Genomic DNA, 16009 nt, shown 5'->3' on the forward strand with positions numbered 1-16009 from the left:
AGTTTCGCCACGATTCACTGACAGGATGATAATAAGTCCCTGATTCAATTTTCTTTTGCAATGGAACCCACCTGGACGACTGCAGGGTTACACAGACACTTGCAAAAATCAATAACAGGGTGTTATTGTGGTTTGGGCAGCAGCCAGACAAACCAAAACAAAGACGCCAACTGTCGAATGTTGACTGTTATTGACTTAGGGCTGAGCAATGCAACAAAAGATCAAGAGTAGCGCCCGACTGATATGTTTTTGTTTTTTTTGCGGACGATATGATACCGATACAATGGGAGATGGAAGTGCCAGTGTAAAAGCTGATAGATTTACTGAAGTAAAAATTCACTATAAACCTTTAGTTGATTATAAAACTTTGGCTTTGGCTCCACTGGATTATAAATTGGGTTTGTTTAGGCGACATTTATTGTTATTCTGCTTCTTTACATCATGTTTAAAAACAGTAGCTTGGCCTAATGGCATTTTTGCATCACATTCTAGCCAGTAAAGAAAGTAAGGAAACTACCGCTATTAACCTGTAGTGGTAAATGTGTGCATGCCATGGTAATTATGCGTCAATGCAGACCATTCACACTTCTATTCACAGCTCATTTACATATCAATACAGGTCCAGTAACGTGTATAGACACTATAGTCACTTTACATTAACCCTAACCTGTTAGAGAAAACATACTGTTTATGTGTGGGAGTTTAGAGCAGGTAAGAGCTAAACAATGAGAAAGAACCAAAAATAGCTTCAAAAACTGACATATTTGTAACTCACACTGGCTCCTCTCACATCATCCTGATTCAAAACAATCATCCATAAATATATTATAATCCAGCATATTGACAGCAACTATGGGTGTAAACAAGCACACGTGAGTAACATGACTCTGGGAGTGCGTTCAGGGGCAGTACGACGTCACAAACACAGTCCAATTAGATCAATATTGATGCGGCGCCACATATTAGGAGATTTATCTGTCTGTGAATTGGATTAAATGGACATAACATATAGAGTCTAAATTTTATGTAAGCAGAGCAGGGCCTGGTTAGTACTTGGATGGGAGACACTGGGAATTCCAGGTGCCACAGGGGGGGCGCCAGTCGCAAAAACTGTCATTGTGTCCTTAGGCAAGACGCTTCACCCACATTGCCTAGTATGAAAGTGGTGTGAGTGTGAGTGATGGTGGTGGTCGGAGGGGCCGATGGCGCAGATTGGCAGCCTTGCTTCTGTCAGTCTGCCCCACTGCAGCTGTGACTACAATAGTAGTTTACCACCACTGAGTGTTGAGTGAATGAATAATGAACTGTAAAGTGCTTTGGGGTTCTTGAAAGGCACTATATAAATGCAATGATTAATTTATTGATTTATTTATAACGTGGTATAATATGCCCATGTGGACGATATGTCTCCAAGTGCCCATATCGGCCAACCGATATGGGCAGGCCCTAATCAAGAGATTGAAAGATTGGACAAGATTTAAAGCCAGTAATTTTGGTTTAAATTACACAGAATAGACGTCTGTATTGTTTATGTAAATGAAATCAAAAGTAGGAAGCATTTAAATTTAGTTTTTGTAAAGACTAAATAAAATTTTATCAAAAATTAAGACTGATCAAAATTTGGATTTATTTATTTTTTTTCCATATCATATCGTCCAGCTCTTATATTGACGCTATTTTATGTAAACATTTTAGCAGAAGTTTGGTGTATCTACTTGCTCTGTTATTGTGACCCTTGACAACCTTTGTACCTTTTCCTGACCCAATGTGTTTGGATTTAATTTTGATGGTTTAAGATTCAGTAAAAAGTGTAAGTGGAACTATTCTAGTTGTCTACACCGATATGATAAACCTGTTGAGGAGAAAGGAAGCTTCAAAGCCGTAAAGACGAGCTGAAACTGAACAGAGTCAAAATCTTGTTTCAGATGATTTCTCGCCTTTCAGCACAGATTATTGGACGCCTCTTCAGATCTCCCTCTGCACTATTTATGAGTCTAGCATGCACCTGTGATCCTCCTCTGCGTCACACTCAGGAGCACTTCTTAAATTAAAGAAAAAAAACCCAACAAAAACAAGTTCTGCCAAAGAAGTGACAGAAATCAATCAGATTTTTGGATTTCTTTTCAAAGGTCATGTCTAACTTACACCAAAAATGACATTCTAGTTTTGGAAATAAGCAAGAGAATGTGGTCATGTGATGTCGTAGCATTCTTTGAGGCTTGCGCAGAGTTTAAAAGTCACACAAAATGGATTCTTGTGAGTTTTAGGCCATGTTATAATGATGTTAACTGCTCAAAAACATATGTGCAGTTGTGTTTCGTTTCATCCACACATGTTTGAGTAATTCTTTATTATTAGTCTGTCTACATCTCCTTGTGATGTCATGAAGCAGAAGTTTTCAAGTCAACAGCTCTGTCTTTAGTTCAGTAGAGATCGGCAGCTCCAAATGATTCTATTGAAGGTGTATGGAGTTCAAAAACACAGTGGAGCACTTCCTGTATTACCACATGAAATCACATGATAGAACAGAGTGTTTTCTGTTTGAGAGAAGAGAAGTCTGTGACCTCAAGTCCAAGTCAAGTCCCAAGTCAAAGACAGGCAAGATCAAGTCGAGTCTCGAGTCACTGGCCCATAAGTCCCAAACAAGTCCAAGTCGTTAAGTCTGCTTTGAGCTTTAAGTAATTTCAAGTCTTTTAAACCAAAGTATTTAGAAAACAAAGTACTTGTACTTAGAAAGTCATGGTATATTTATATGAGTATTTATATAAGAGTTGTAGAAATGCAAAATCTTGAATCATTAGAGTCAGAATAGAAAGAGTTAAGATTTAAAGTGCTTAATAACTGTTATTTTGTCATGTTGTCTGCACTGAAATGGGAGGATCATGTTCTATGTAGTTCCCTCTGTTTTACTGTATTGTACTGTATATTACTGTATTGCACTGTATATTACTGTAGTACATTTGAGGATACACATCACAGTACTTCAGTTCCATCCAAAGTAACAAACAGAAGTGGGAAGGACATGTTCCAGTTTGCTCCTGTAAAATTCAGTGCTGCATTTATCAACTGAAAAGAGAAAAGGATTTTCTCAAAGCATATTTCTTTTTAGGAGAAGCATCAAATCTGAGTCAGGTCCCAAGTCATTGACCTTCAAGTCCAAGTCGAGTCCCAAATCTCTGTCTATTTTATCAAGTCAAGTCTCAAGTCCTAAAAATAGTGGCTAAAGTCTGACTCGAGTCCAAGTCACGATTTGCAAGTCTCCAGGTCTGATGTTTGTGATGAGGAAACAACATTATAAAATATGTTAATGATAACTTCCATGAGCTAATGCAAATGCAGATTCAATTCATTTATGTGTATGTTTAATATCCTTTCTCAATCTACCTACTCTTTTGTAACAAGCAGTGTCCATATTAAGGCAGCATCTGATGTTGCTTCATTTTTTAATGATTGTCAGGCTGTTCAGTGTCCTTGGAATTGCCATTTGTTATTGACTTGAATGGAATGAGAAATTCAAAAATATGTTCAAAACAAGTGTGTGTCCACTGATGGAGTTACCAAAAGAAAAAGGTTTTCCTAGGTATGTTGGCAAGGCTGTGCTGTGGCCTAGTGTCGGTATTTATTTGGTATTAGGTGTCTGAGTTCTGTGTTTAAAGTGGGACAAGCACTAGAGGCAACACACTGTCAGCTTTTTACTGCTGCAAATGTACCTACTTTGCACAAAATAACACCGTATACACAATTTGGTACACACTTTAAATGTTTGCTTGAAAGTTTTTGTCCCCACCTTTTTTTATTTTTGTTCTCACTTTTTATTCGAATGTTACGTTACTTTTGGTTTGTTATATTACACTTGAATCATATGTTAAACTAGTCTTCCTCAACAGTCTTAGTTTGATCTTTAAAGGTACACTGTGTAACTTGTCTGCTGAAGGGCCTGTCACCTGCTTGTCGCTATGGAGATGTACCTAAAATGTTCCACAGTATGGCCATAAACATATGAATTTCCATGGAGTGCACCATATTCCTATAACCTCTTGTATAAAGTTGAGATTTTATATTTTATTACTTATTTTTCTGTTTTATTTTGATTTGTACATTTACATTAGGGTCTGGTCAAGTGTTAACGGAGGGAAACAGGGTCAGATTTTTGACATTCAAATGTCTCTTATTCAGAAACTAGAGGGACTATTGAAATAAGTAAAGTATCAGAATGTAGGAAAGAGTTACACTCCAACAGGGTCAAGTTAAACCTGTGATATTCTTTCAAGTTGTTGATAAAAAATTTAAAAACTCATGTCGGTAACAGAGGGAATGAAATATGCAGCACTTTTTGGGCAATAAATCCAAACAGTGATAACTCTTGGTTCTCACTTCCATATCCTTAACAAACTGGTTTGAATATTTGCTTCATATAGTTTTCTACCATATGGTACAAGATTAGGTTGAAAAACCTCTTACTTTTTGACTCATGAGATTTTTTATTAAGAAAGGTCATGGTAACGGAGGGAAAAGTAACGGAGGGAAAATTGTGTAAACAAGTAGAAGGTATGAGTTTTAAAATTTTTTGTCAACAACTTGAAAGAATATCACAGGTTTAACTTGACCCTGTTGGAGTGTAACTCTTTCCTACATTCTGATACTTTACTTATTTCAATAGTCCCTCTAGTTTCAAAGAGCTATTTGAATGTCAAAAATCTGCCCCCGTTTCCCTCCATTACCGCTTGACCGGACCCATAAATAAGACCTAAAGTTCAATAAATGCAAGACAGATTAGTTCAATACCATACTGTGGACAATTTAAACCAAAGCATTCTGTTTGGAGACAAAGAGAAAGAAAAATTGCACAGAGCACCTTTAACTTTCACTAAACAAACTACCAGACACTGAATTTTTTATACATTATCTTCCATTTATCTTGTCCGTGTTACAGTGCACCGGCAGCACGGACAAGCGCATGAATCACCACCGCCCCATGTTTTCAACACATCCCCGGTCCACACCAACACCAAATCCACCTCCTTAAGAGCGAGGAGCTGGCCGGGGACGACAGAGCCTGGAAAAAGCATAGAGTTTGTTTGAGTAACTGCTCTGGAGGTAAACGCGGAGTCGGGGCGGGGTCACGGGGGGGTCACGGAGGGGTTAGGGAGGACGCCGTGTCACAGCAGCCCCGCACTGGAACATGTGCTGGAGCCCGGGGGAGGTCCGTTACGTCCCGGATTAGTTTTGGGCTCTCCGGGGGGGGGGGCGTGGAGGGGTCTAATGAATAGTCACGGCGGTCAGGGTCGACGCGGAGTCCATGCCATTCAAAGCGGCGCAAGTGGATTTTATTAGTGTGATTAGAATGGAAAGAATAAGCCCATCGTTTAAAGGGATGTTACGGATTGTTTCCAGAGGGGCGGGTAAGTGATAAAACACAGATTCATAAGAGGAATTATTCTTTTGAAACACATGTGCTACAGACAGATAATGGACTCAGGAGGGTATTATGTCTGGTACAGAAAACAAACTTGACTTTATGTTGTCTGCACTCTTACAGCAACAAAAAAAACAAAAAAAACAACAAATAACAGACATTATAATCACATTTGAACCCGTTTTGTCAGAGCCTTAAAAGTGAACTATGTCACTTTTCTAGTGGAGGGTCTGCATACATTTTTGTCTCTGGCGATGTAACTGCTTTGCTTGGAGTGTGTCACAGTAAGGTATTAAACTTACAGTATTTTTTGGACTAAATGGTGCTCCAGATTATAAAGCGCAATATCAATAATGTTGAATTGTCTCATTTATTTTCATATATATAAGATGCACCAGATTATAAGGAGCATTAAGCAAAACAAACGGACGACACTTGAGACTGATCCTTAGCCCAGGCGTCCACGATCCATCGGCAGATCGTGGTGTAATTCGCCCGCCGTTGCCTCCCTGTCTTGGTGAATGTGGATTATGAATGTGGGTGGATCATTTAAGTTTGTTTTTTATTTCCTACAAGAAGGACTCCGAAACCAAACTTAAAACCGCATGGCTCATTTGCATAACGTATAAGTGATGAAAAACACAGCTCGCTATTGTGTCGCTGATGTGGTTCAGCTTCTGTCGGATTAAAGGACACGACTCAGTGGAATATGAGTGTTCTTTCTGTGACAGAGGATGTTCTGCTGATGGTGAGTCTGTTCTGTGTGTACATCTCATTGAAGATGGTTCATGTGAAACTTTTCAGAGATTATACAACTGCAGGTCAGATGCCAAGACCGTATATGGGGGGGGGGTCACAATCTGCATGTAGGTCTGTGATATACAATTTTGACATATATTGAGATGTTAAGGCATTTTTTTGTATAATTTCTAATCTGTTTTTAATGTGTTTATTGACTATTTTGTTCCAGTATTGCTGCTTCAATTGAAGAAAAAGAAATGTTAATGTCCAAATATTTAACTTATGGATCATTTTATCTTTTATTGCTGCTTCAATGACTGTTTTTCATTATTTAAAACGTGAGCAATGCTAAATATTCAGAGGGATATATAATCACTCAGTCAACAATAAAATATTAAGGTTCAACAATGGTCAAACAAATGGTCTATTGACATGAGGTTTGTGATTTTTTAAATGTTGGGCTCCCGAAAAAAGTTTTGGAAACTGCTTTAAATCAATTCATGCAAGTGTTAAAGACCATACCCCTGATAGGATAGCTTCAAATTTACTGAGAAATTTAAGGAGATGAAAATGCAGTTTTTATTTCTTTAAAGGACCAATATTACACACATTTTGGATCCATGTTATAATGTTGTTTCCTCATTGCAAACATATCTGGAGTTGTGTTTTGTTTCATTCACACAAACCCTGCATATTTAGGGTTATTTATTTAGAGTTCTTCTATCTGTTCCACCTTGTGATGTCATGGGTAATACAGGAAGTGCTCCACTGTGTTTTTAAACTCCATACACCTTCACTAGAATTTTTTAGATGATTTCAGACCTAAAATTGCCAATCTCTATTGAACTAAAAGGTAAAAAGTAGCTGTTAATGTGAAAACTACCGCTTCACAACATCTAAGGAAGTGCAAAAATATCTAAATATCGATATATCGTATCATTAATGTGATGATACAGTATGGATATCGTGGGCTGCTGTATCGATATATCACCAAGAGTATTTTTTGGTATATTTAACGCAATTATTTTGTTACAGTGCTACAGTTTTGTTGCTTGTTCAGAGGAAGAAATCTCATTTATGCGACATATTTGACATTTTCACTGTTTTGATGATGAAAATGTTTGTGTTTCATATGAACTTCGCATAAGAAGTGATTTAACAAAGACTTTTAGAATCACAGACACGATTTAGCCTTTATTTTCTATTTAACCGTATTGACTCGATTTGAAATATATCGTGCTGAACTGAAAGTGCACTGTATCGAGGTATGTATCATAGGGTGACCAACCGTTCATTTTTCCTTGGACCTATAAATTTTTTGCATCCTGTTGTGGGTGTCTGTTTTTGTTTTTTGTTTTTTTAAGTGATGGAAATGTCCAGGTTTTCATTACCGTTCATTGGGACCATTAAATTGGGCATCTCTCATAGCTCTCTGTGCATCAGAAGGAGTGAGCAGACACAACAGTCAGTCAGTCTGCAACATGCTGAAGCACAAATGCACAATTAACGATGACTTGTACAACAAATTCTCCATTTTCCGTCCTGGTCGGGACAAGTGGGAGGCCATGTGCACAGGTTTCAATGCAAGGTGAGAGCAGCTCAATGTCGAGGCCCAACCGGGTTTTCACAAACAGAAATATGGTCACCCTAATGTATCATATCGTGACCCATGTATCGAGGTTTGTATCGTATCGGCAACTTCTTAATGGCTCCCAGCTCTAATGACATCACAAGGTGGAGAAGAGCATTTGAGTTTTGGAGATGTAAAGGATTAGTCATGCGTGAATGAAACAAAACACTTCAAAAACTTCAAGTAAGTTTTTAAGGAGGTAAAAAGATTCTAACGAAAGCGCACAAGAGGTCATTTTGTGTAATATACGTAGGACGCTTCGGTATGCGCTATCAGAAGATCAGAGGCGAGGAGAATTCATGATCTGACAATTACGATACCATTTTCTTTTTATCATTTCGCCCACCTCCTTTTGATATCGATACTGAAGAGTCTTTACACCCCTGGACCGGACTCGTGTGGGAGAGCCGGAGCAGAAACCGAGGAGACGGGAAGTGACGGATGAGTCGGGGTCAGAGTCTTTAGTGAGGGAACATCTCCTCCTGTGATCGCACTCGTCCATCACACCTCTCTCCCCTCTCTCCCTCGCTCCGAAAGGGCCCCGGGACGGTAAACTTTCCAGCCTCGCACTGTCCCATTACAACTACTGGTCCCATAACTCAGCGTCCGGACAGATGGCTCGACACCGGCCTACCTGCTCCTCGCCGCCTCACTTTTTCCACGAGCACGGACCAAGACGAAGCCGGGCGCGTTTCATTTGTTAAATGTCACCTCCCCAACCCGCGCTATTGTTTGGATAAGTCTGATCCTGCCATGTCACCGTACGGCGCGCGTTTGACCCGGCGAGAAAACGATGAAGATGTATAGCACCAATATACATCATGTTTAAAAAATACAAGTCTTTTATAGAGAAATCAGATCACAGCCAGTCATCCATCAGGCCAGATGGATACACAGCAATTAGAGCTGATTTATTGTGTAAGCTATGGCTAATACATTCAACATGCGCCGGCAGTAAACCCTCAACCTTCAGCTAACATGGAGCGCTCTGATTTGAGTTTACGCAGCTACGCATGAGCACACTTCCTTTGTTCTGCTTTATGGACGTATAAAGATTTTAAAGAGTTCAGACTTAAGATGGATGGTATAAAAGAAAAAAAAAAATCACTTGCAAAAGCACAAACTACAAATATGTCATCTCAGAATGAAACAGAAACGAGTCTGTTTAGATTAGACTTAAATTTCAGATACAAGTGCGAAGTAGAATAGAATGTCACTTTTGGCACTTTTTGAGGAAGAAACTGATTTCTCCAGAACAAAAGATCAAAGTAAAAACATCACATTAAAGTCGTGGCACGTCAGTTTTATCGTAAAACAGTCAACTTAAAGAGTATATTATAAAAACAGCAGTTTGTGACAAAACTGGATGGTTGCGCACTGTCTGTATCTAATTATGAGGACATTTTTGTAATGCAAACACAGAAGAAAGGATCTCATTTGTTGCTACGTTGCTATGCTACGTCTCTGTTATGTACAAAGACAGCCTCAAAATAATGGTTAGATTTTGGTGACAGCCCAAAACATACACCGCAGATCAAATCCTGCAGCTGAAGTAGTCCTGACCAAGTCTAACTCAAGATCTGAGATGGGTCTCTGTGCCCGCTGCTTCTGACAGGTTGTCTCAGCTCAACTGAAGGAGGAGTGTTGTCTGGGATCCAGAACACACTCTTCTTACAGAGATGTGATTCTGGTCACTGGTGAATCAGTTCAGAAGGGCGTAGGTCTGTAACGATAATCAATAAATCAATGAATCGCACAATAACTTTTAATGAGCTCAATAACTTTTCCAGACACGATAATTTGTTTTTGTATGTTTGTTTGTTTTCCTCATCTCTCTTGCTCTCTTTACCCAAGAGACTGAATGTCAAAGGGCTTCTATCGCTCTCTACTGACTCCTCTTGTTTCCTCAGAGTAATGACATTTATAATGACAAAGTATGAAGTAATGATAATTAACGATCAATTTTCAATTCATCATTAATGTTTTTATATTAAAATGATCATCATTATTATTACTATTACTAATCTGTGTAAATAAACTCAACTTTACAACATATAAACCATAACCACTCTAGAGCCACATCAGCCTGTTTGAGATGATAATGTGTTTAATGCAGCTTTGACACATCTGTTTACGTTTTACAGAAACTAAACTTAAATCCACATGACTCATTTGCATAAACTATAAGCGCTGATAAAAACAGCTCATCCTTGTGTGCCGATGTGTCAACTTCTGTTGGACTAAAGGACACAACTCAGTGGAATATGAGTGTTCTTTCTGTGACAGAGGGATGTTGATGATGATGGTGAGTGTGTTCTGTGTGTGTGTCACGTTGGAGATGGTTCATGTTTCCAGAGATCAGACATGTGCAGGTTTATTGCAGCTCTTTATTCAACATAATTTCACTTGATTTATGTTGGTCACTTTATTTATTTTGGTTTCTGTTGTGATGAAAAGACTGAAAAGTGTTTGTCTTTTGGATGCATGCACACTCAACTTTATGTTGCACTAACCAGGATAATGGGTATACATGCACCATGACGAAACCAGGATACTCAAAAACCCAATCATACCTGGGACACTGATGTGACACATTCACTGAGTGGTACAGTGTCTCCAAGGAGCCACGTGGAACTGTGAGGCACAACTCCAGTGTTTGTCAGACACAGCTTTGTCTCCTTACACTACACACAGCAACACACATTCAGTTTGTCAATTAAAAATGAACGTGACTGACAAAATTCTTAATGATCAGTTATCGATTAGTTGACTAATCATGCCCATCCCTAAACCAGGCCTCAGTTTTCATCATTTCCCCACTGACACACAACTCTGAGTGCACTGAGCACATGTGATTAGAAGAGATGAGGCACCAAATTCCAGATGATTCCAAACAGCACATACGTCTGCAGTCTTCATTTTACCACTGATCACATTTATTTCAGTGGGTTTGATCACAGTCGGTCGGTGAGTCCAGTGTCGAACTAGTTGTAAATTGTAATCGCATCTCTCCAAACGTCTTCCTGGTTTATGACGTAAGTATACTGTATGTTAACCCTAACCTAACCCTTACATTTCCAGAAAAGGACAGCGATGGTGCACAAAACACAATATTTCATGTCTAGATCTAGTTCTTGTAGTGTGTTTTCAACTGTCTAAAAACAGAAAGCACTGCTCTTTCTTTCAGCTAATAACTTGTGAAGGTTTAAGTGTGAGTCCATCAGTAAAAGTGTGAGCGGGCCCACAGACATCCTTCTCTCTGTTGTCTATGTAACCTGTACCCCAGCCCGTCTCCGGCTGCGGTGACTAGTGTTTCAGTCCTTATAACGGTGAAGTGGCTGTCACCTGCTGTGTGCACCAGACAGAACCGCGGGGGCAGGCGGGCCAAAACTCTTATTTAACGTTCGTCAATAAATTAAAGCTCCATTACCGAAACCCGAGCTCAAAATGAATTTCATCTCGACCGTAGATCTTTGCCCGTTGCATTTATTCTGGAGGCACCACTTCAATGCCGCTGAGCCGGAGCGGTGACATGTCTGAAAACTGACCCGCTTTCAAAACACGCCACTCGTAGGTTTTGCTTTTCCCCACGAACGGGCCAATCGGGAGCCCGCGCCGCTCTGAGGGACGCTTTGATACCGCGACCGAGGGCCCTATAGCGATACCCGATAATCCCGCGGAGACGCTCGGCAGGGCAGTTAGCAGGAAGCATAAATTTAAAAGTGTGTAATTTGACAAAGAGGCGGAGAGGGGGGGCTGGAGGTCGGGGTTCGGCTCTCCGCTCTTGTCACGGCCCACAGTAGCGAGCGGGGAGCGGGCGGAGGAGACGGAGGGCTCCCGGTGCTTTGGGTTTAAGAGGAGAACGTTTCACCATTCTGACATCACCTGCTGCTGTGTGGTGTTCACTTACACGCTGTATTTTATGAACGCTATTTATATTCAAACAGGCACAGAGATCTGGGTTTTAACTTGTGCATAGAGGTGTGCTAATATTAGCTTTAACGCAGTATATTTTAAGACTTATAGAATTTAAGACCACCGAGGGGAGAGGAAAAAACACTCCTGAATACTGACTTTTATGCCACGTTTTTAAGAGACGGGGGTATTATGCAATATTCACTTAATGGAGCTTTCTACCATGTTATAAAGCTTCCCTCATCAAAAACATGTCTGAGGTTTTAGTAGAGATGTAACAATAACTGAAATATTGTGATATAGTATCATCAAAAGTCTCACAATAATATCGTGGGCTGTCACAATATATCAATTTACAAGTTCCTTTGCTTAAATGCGTTGATTTATAGTAGCAACAGCTTATAAACATCGGGAACTACATCTCCCATGATTCATTTCAGTTCAGACAACATGAAGATATATGTTTTTGACTTGAATTCTTGGGATTATGATGCAAATAATTCACACCAAAGCCTTGTCAAGGTATTTTAAAAGCAAAAAAAGCATCCCATCTACAATTATATCAGCCTCTTCAAAATATCGCAATAAATATCGTACCGTGAGATGCATATTGTGATAATATCGTACCATGAGATTTGGATATCGTTACATCCCTAGGGTTTAGATGTCATCCGTGCATGTTTGAGTAATCTAGGGATCTCTCCTGAGCCCTATTCGAACCCTCTTTTTGATCCCTCCACCACAACATCACCCACGCTCCCACACAACAATCCTCCATAAAAAAAACAAAAGCATGGTACAAAACATTACACTACAACTTCACAAACTTGACATGATGTGCAGTAGTTTCATTAGTGAAATGCAAACTGATTGCGTTATGATAGTTCCTTGAAGCTGGAGTGACTTAGAGCAAAGAGCAAATGTTAATGTGTTGTTTTTGATGAATATAGCATTTTCAAAACAATATCAGGTAATAAAGTGATAGAAATATGTTGTGTGAGCAGGTAATACCCCATAGTCAAATATCTCCACTATAAAGGGCTCATACTACACTCTATTCTGATCTATGTTCTGATGTTGTTTCCTCATCACAAACAGACCTGGAGTTGTGTTTTGTTTCATTCACATGTTTAACACACAAACAGGGATTTTTTTATTTTTTTTTTAAGAGATTCAGTCTCTCTCTCTCACACACACACACAGAGACATGGAAACAGAGACAGACAGAGAGACTGAGAGACAGAGAGACGAGAGAGAGACAGGGAGAGAGACAGAAAGAGAGAATAGAAAGCAAGAGACAGAGAGCGACAGAGACAGAGAGACAGAGAGAGACAGAGAGACAGAGACACAGAGAGAGACAGAGACTGAGAGAGACATAGAGACAGAGACAGAGAGAGACAGAGACTGAGAGAGACATAGAGACAGAGAGAGACAGAGACAGAGAGAGACATAGAGACAGAGACAGAGAGCGACAGAGACTGAGAGACAGAGAGGCATAGAGACAGAGAGAGACAGCGACTGAGAGACAGAGACATAGAGACAGAGACAGAGAGAGACAGAGACTGAGAGACAGAGAGAGACATAGAGACAGAGACAGAGAGAGACAGAGACTGAGAGACAGAGAGACAGAGACAGAGAGCGACAGAGACTGAGAGACAGAGAGAGACATAGAGACAGAGACAGAGAGAGACAGAGACTGAGAGACAGAGAGAGACATAGAGACAGAGACTGAGAAAGAGACATAAAACCAGAGAGAGCGAGACAGAGAGACAGATACAGAGAGACTGAGAGGAGACATATAGAAACAGAGAGACGTAGAGACAGAAAGAGAGAAAGAGAAGAGACAGACAGATAGAAAGAGAGAAGAGACAGAGACTGAGATAGAGAGAAACACAGAGACAGAGACAGACAGGGACAGAAACAAAGAGACAGAGAGACAGTGACAGACAGAAACAGAGAGACAGAGACAGAAACAGAGAGACAGAAAACAGAGAGACAGAGACAGAGAGACAGAGACAGAAAGAGAGACAGAAACAGAGAGACAGAGATGGAAACAGAGAGACAGACAGAGAGGCAGAGAGACAGAGACAGAGAGGGACAGAGACAGAGAGACTGAGACAGAGAGACACAGAGACATAAAGACAGAGAAATAGAGGCAGAGAGACAGAGAGAAGAGAGAGAGAGCCGTTTCATTATTCCATTTAGCTGTCTTGTTGTATGTTTAGTAGTTTCTTCTGTGTCATTCTAGTATCTCCGTTTGATCCGGGGTCTGTGGGAAACACTGTACAAACCTGCAGATTTAGGCATTACTGCTCCATTGTGTTTTTAAACTCCAATACTGACAACACAGGATTAGGCAAGTATATGTAAATGAAACAAAAAACAAGTCCAGGTCTGTGTTTGATGAGGTAACAACATTTAACATGACATAGACATACGAATCCACTTTGTTTTTATGTCTGATGACTTTTTTCAGTTACAGTAGTGATCGTTTTGAGATAAAAGTCATGTCGTGTGAATACCTGAACCCTGCACTTCCCATTCCCACAAGAAACTGATTGATTTGACTATTTGACATTGGCTCTAGCGCTGTCCATGTGTAGAATCCATTAGGAGCAGCTGAGGCCCGTGCCCACCCTCCCCACACCTGTGTAAACCCAGCAGCAGCAGCAGCAGCAGCAGCAGCAGCCTGGCATCACTTCAGCTACCAGTCTCTCCCTCTCGCTCTGTGTGGTTTGGTTGGAAATCACAGCGCTCTGTTTATTGTAATCAAAGAGCGTCCAGCCCCTTCCACCAGCCCGCAGCCATACATCATCCTAATTAGTACTGAGACCGTCTGACAATGGCACGAGACGGGGCCAGACCGGTGCTTCTGATCCTTCCCCAGACCCAAAGATGACACAACTCTCCGTAATTCCTGCAAACCATACCAGGAGCAAGCGTGCCTAAAATCCGTGCACGTTTAGCCGAAATAGACTTTTATTGCCCCTGTTTTACGTGTTGTTATTCCTGGCAAAGCAAATAACGGACTAGATGGGCGAGTGGAAGCGACCGCAGCGGTGGTGACGCCAGCGCACATGCATGTCGAGGGGTCAGAGGAGTGAGCTGTACCCTGGCGACGGCTTTGGCGTGTAATATTATGGGATCACTGTCTGTGTTCTGATCTGAAGTGGGTAAGTCTGTAAGTCATACTGATATGGGACATATATGAACAAGAAGGGCTGTCAAAAGTACAGCTAACCGATATATCGGGCAACTGATATATCGGTTAGCCGATATCATCAGCCGAAATGGGCACTTGGAGTCAGTTATTGATCTGGGCCGATAGTCCACGTGAGCAGGTTATATCGTCTTTTGAAGTTTACACTCTCTATATTATGTCCATTTAATCCAATTTAACAACATTTTCCAACAGATAAATGTTCTAATATGTGGCCCCACATCAGTATTTATCTGTGGAGTAATTTGTCTGTGTCTGTGATGCCCTACTGCCCCTGAATGCACCACGGAGTCACATCACTCGTGTTTTTCTTTACACCCGTGCGCAGCCAAAGAGCCACATGCACAACAATGAGGCTCTGCTTTAAACGCTCTTGTGTCTGATCCACAATATTGAAGATAAATAAAAGTGAACTTCAACACAGTTTAGGCCAGAAACAAAAGTGAGTGTGGAAAAAAGACAGGACTGTCCCACAGACAGAGGACTGTTCCACAGACAGAGGACTGTCCCACAGACAGAGGACTGTCCCACAGACCGAGGACACACACAGCAGCTGTCCACATACTGGATTATATTCTTTTTACGGACAATTGGTTTGAGTCAGGATTAAAAGGACACATTTGTGAAAACTTGAAGTTGTGTCAGTTTTGGAGATACTTTTGTGAGCTCTTTTTTTTTGAGCTGTAAACAGAGGCGTGAATGGTCTGCATAATTACTACGGTGTGCACATTTTTACCACGAAAGGCTGATAGCGTTAGTTTACTTACTTTGTTTACAGGCTAGAATGTGATGCAAAAATGCCATTAAGCCAACCTACTGTCTTTAAATATGAAAGAACAGAATAACAGTAAATGTCAACTAAACAAACTCAAAATCCAGTAGAGTCAGACCTCAGTTTTATAATCAACTGAAGTGTCACAGTGAATTTTTACATCATTAAATATCTCGGCTTTTATATCGACTATCGGCACGTCCAAAGCCAGTTTTATCAGTATCATATCAGCCGCAAAAAAAATCCATATTTGATGTTACATTGTGCCATAAGTTCTGCCAGTGTGTTAGGATGTGCTTGCTTTTAGTGTTTCCG

The 16009-nt window shown here is 40.4% G+C and overlaps 1 protein-coding gene across 1 annotated transcript in view; it reads right to left on the reverse strand.

Annotated features, from left to right (window-relative positions):
- mpp7a (MAGUK p55 scaffold protein 7a) overlaps positions 1-16009 on the reverse strand; it is a 386727-nt gene that overhangs the window by 231778 nt on the left and 138940 nt on the right. The window lies entirely within an intron of this gene.

The sequence above is a fragment of the Boleophthalmus pectinirostris genome, unplaced genomic scaffold, assembly GCF_026225935.1.
Source record: "Boleophthalmus pectinirostris isolate CB_2022bp ecotype Guang Dong unplaced genomic scaffold, ASM2622593v1 HiC_scaffold_15, whole genome shotgun sequence".
NCBI lineage: Eukaryota > Metazoa > Chordata > Actinopteri > Gobiiformes > Gobiidae > Boleophthalmus > Boleophthalmus pectinirostris.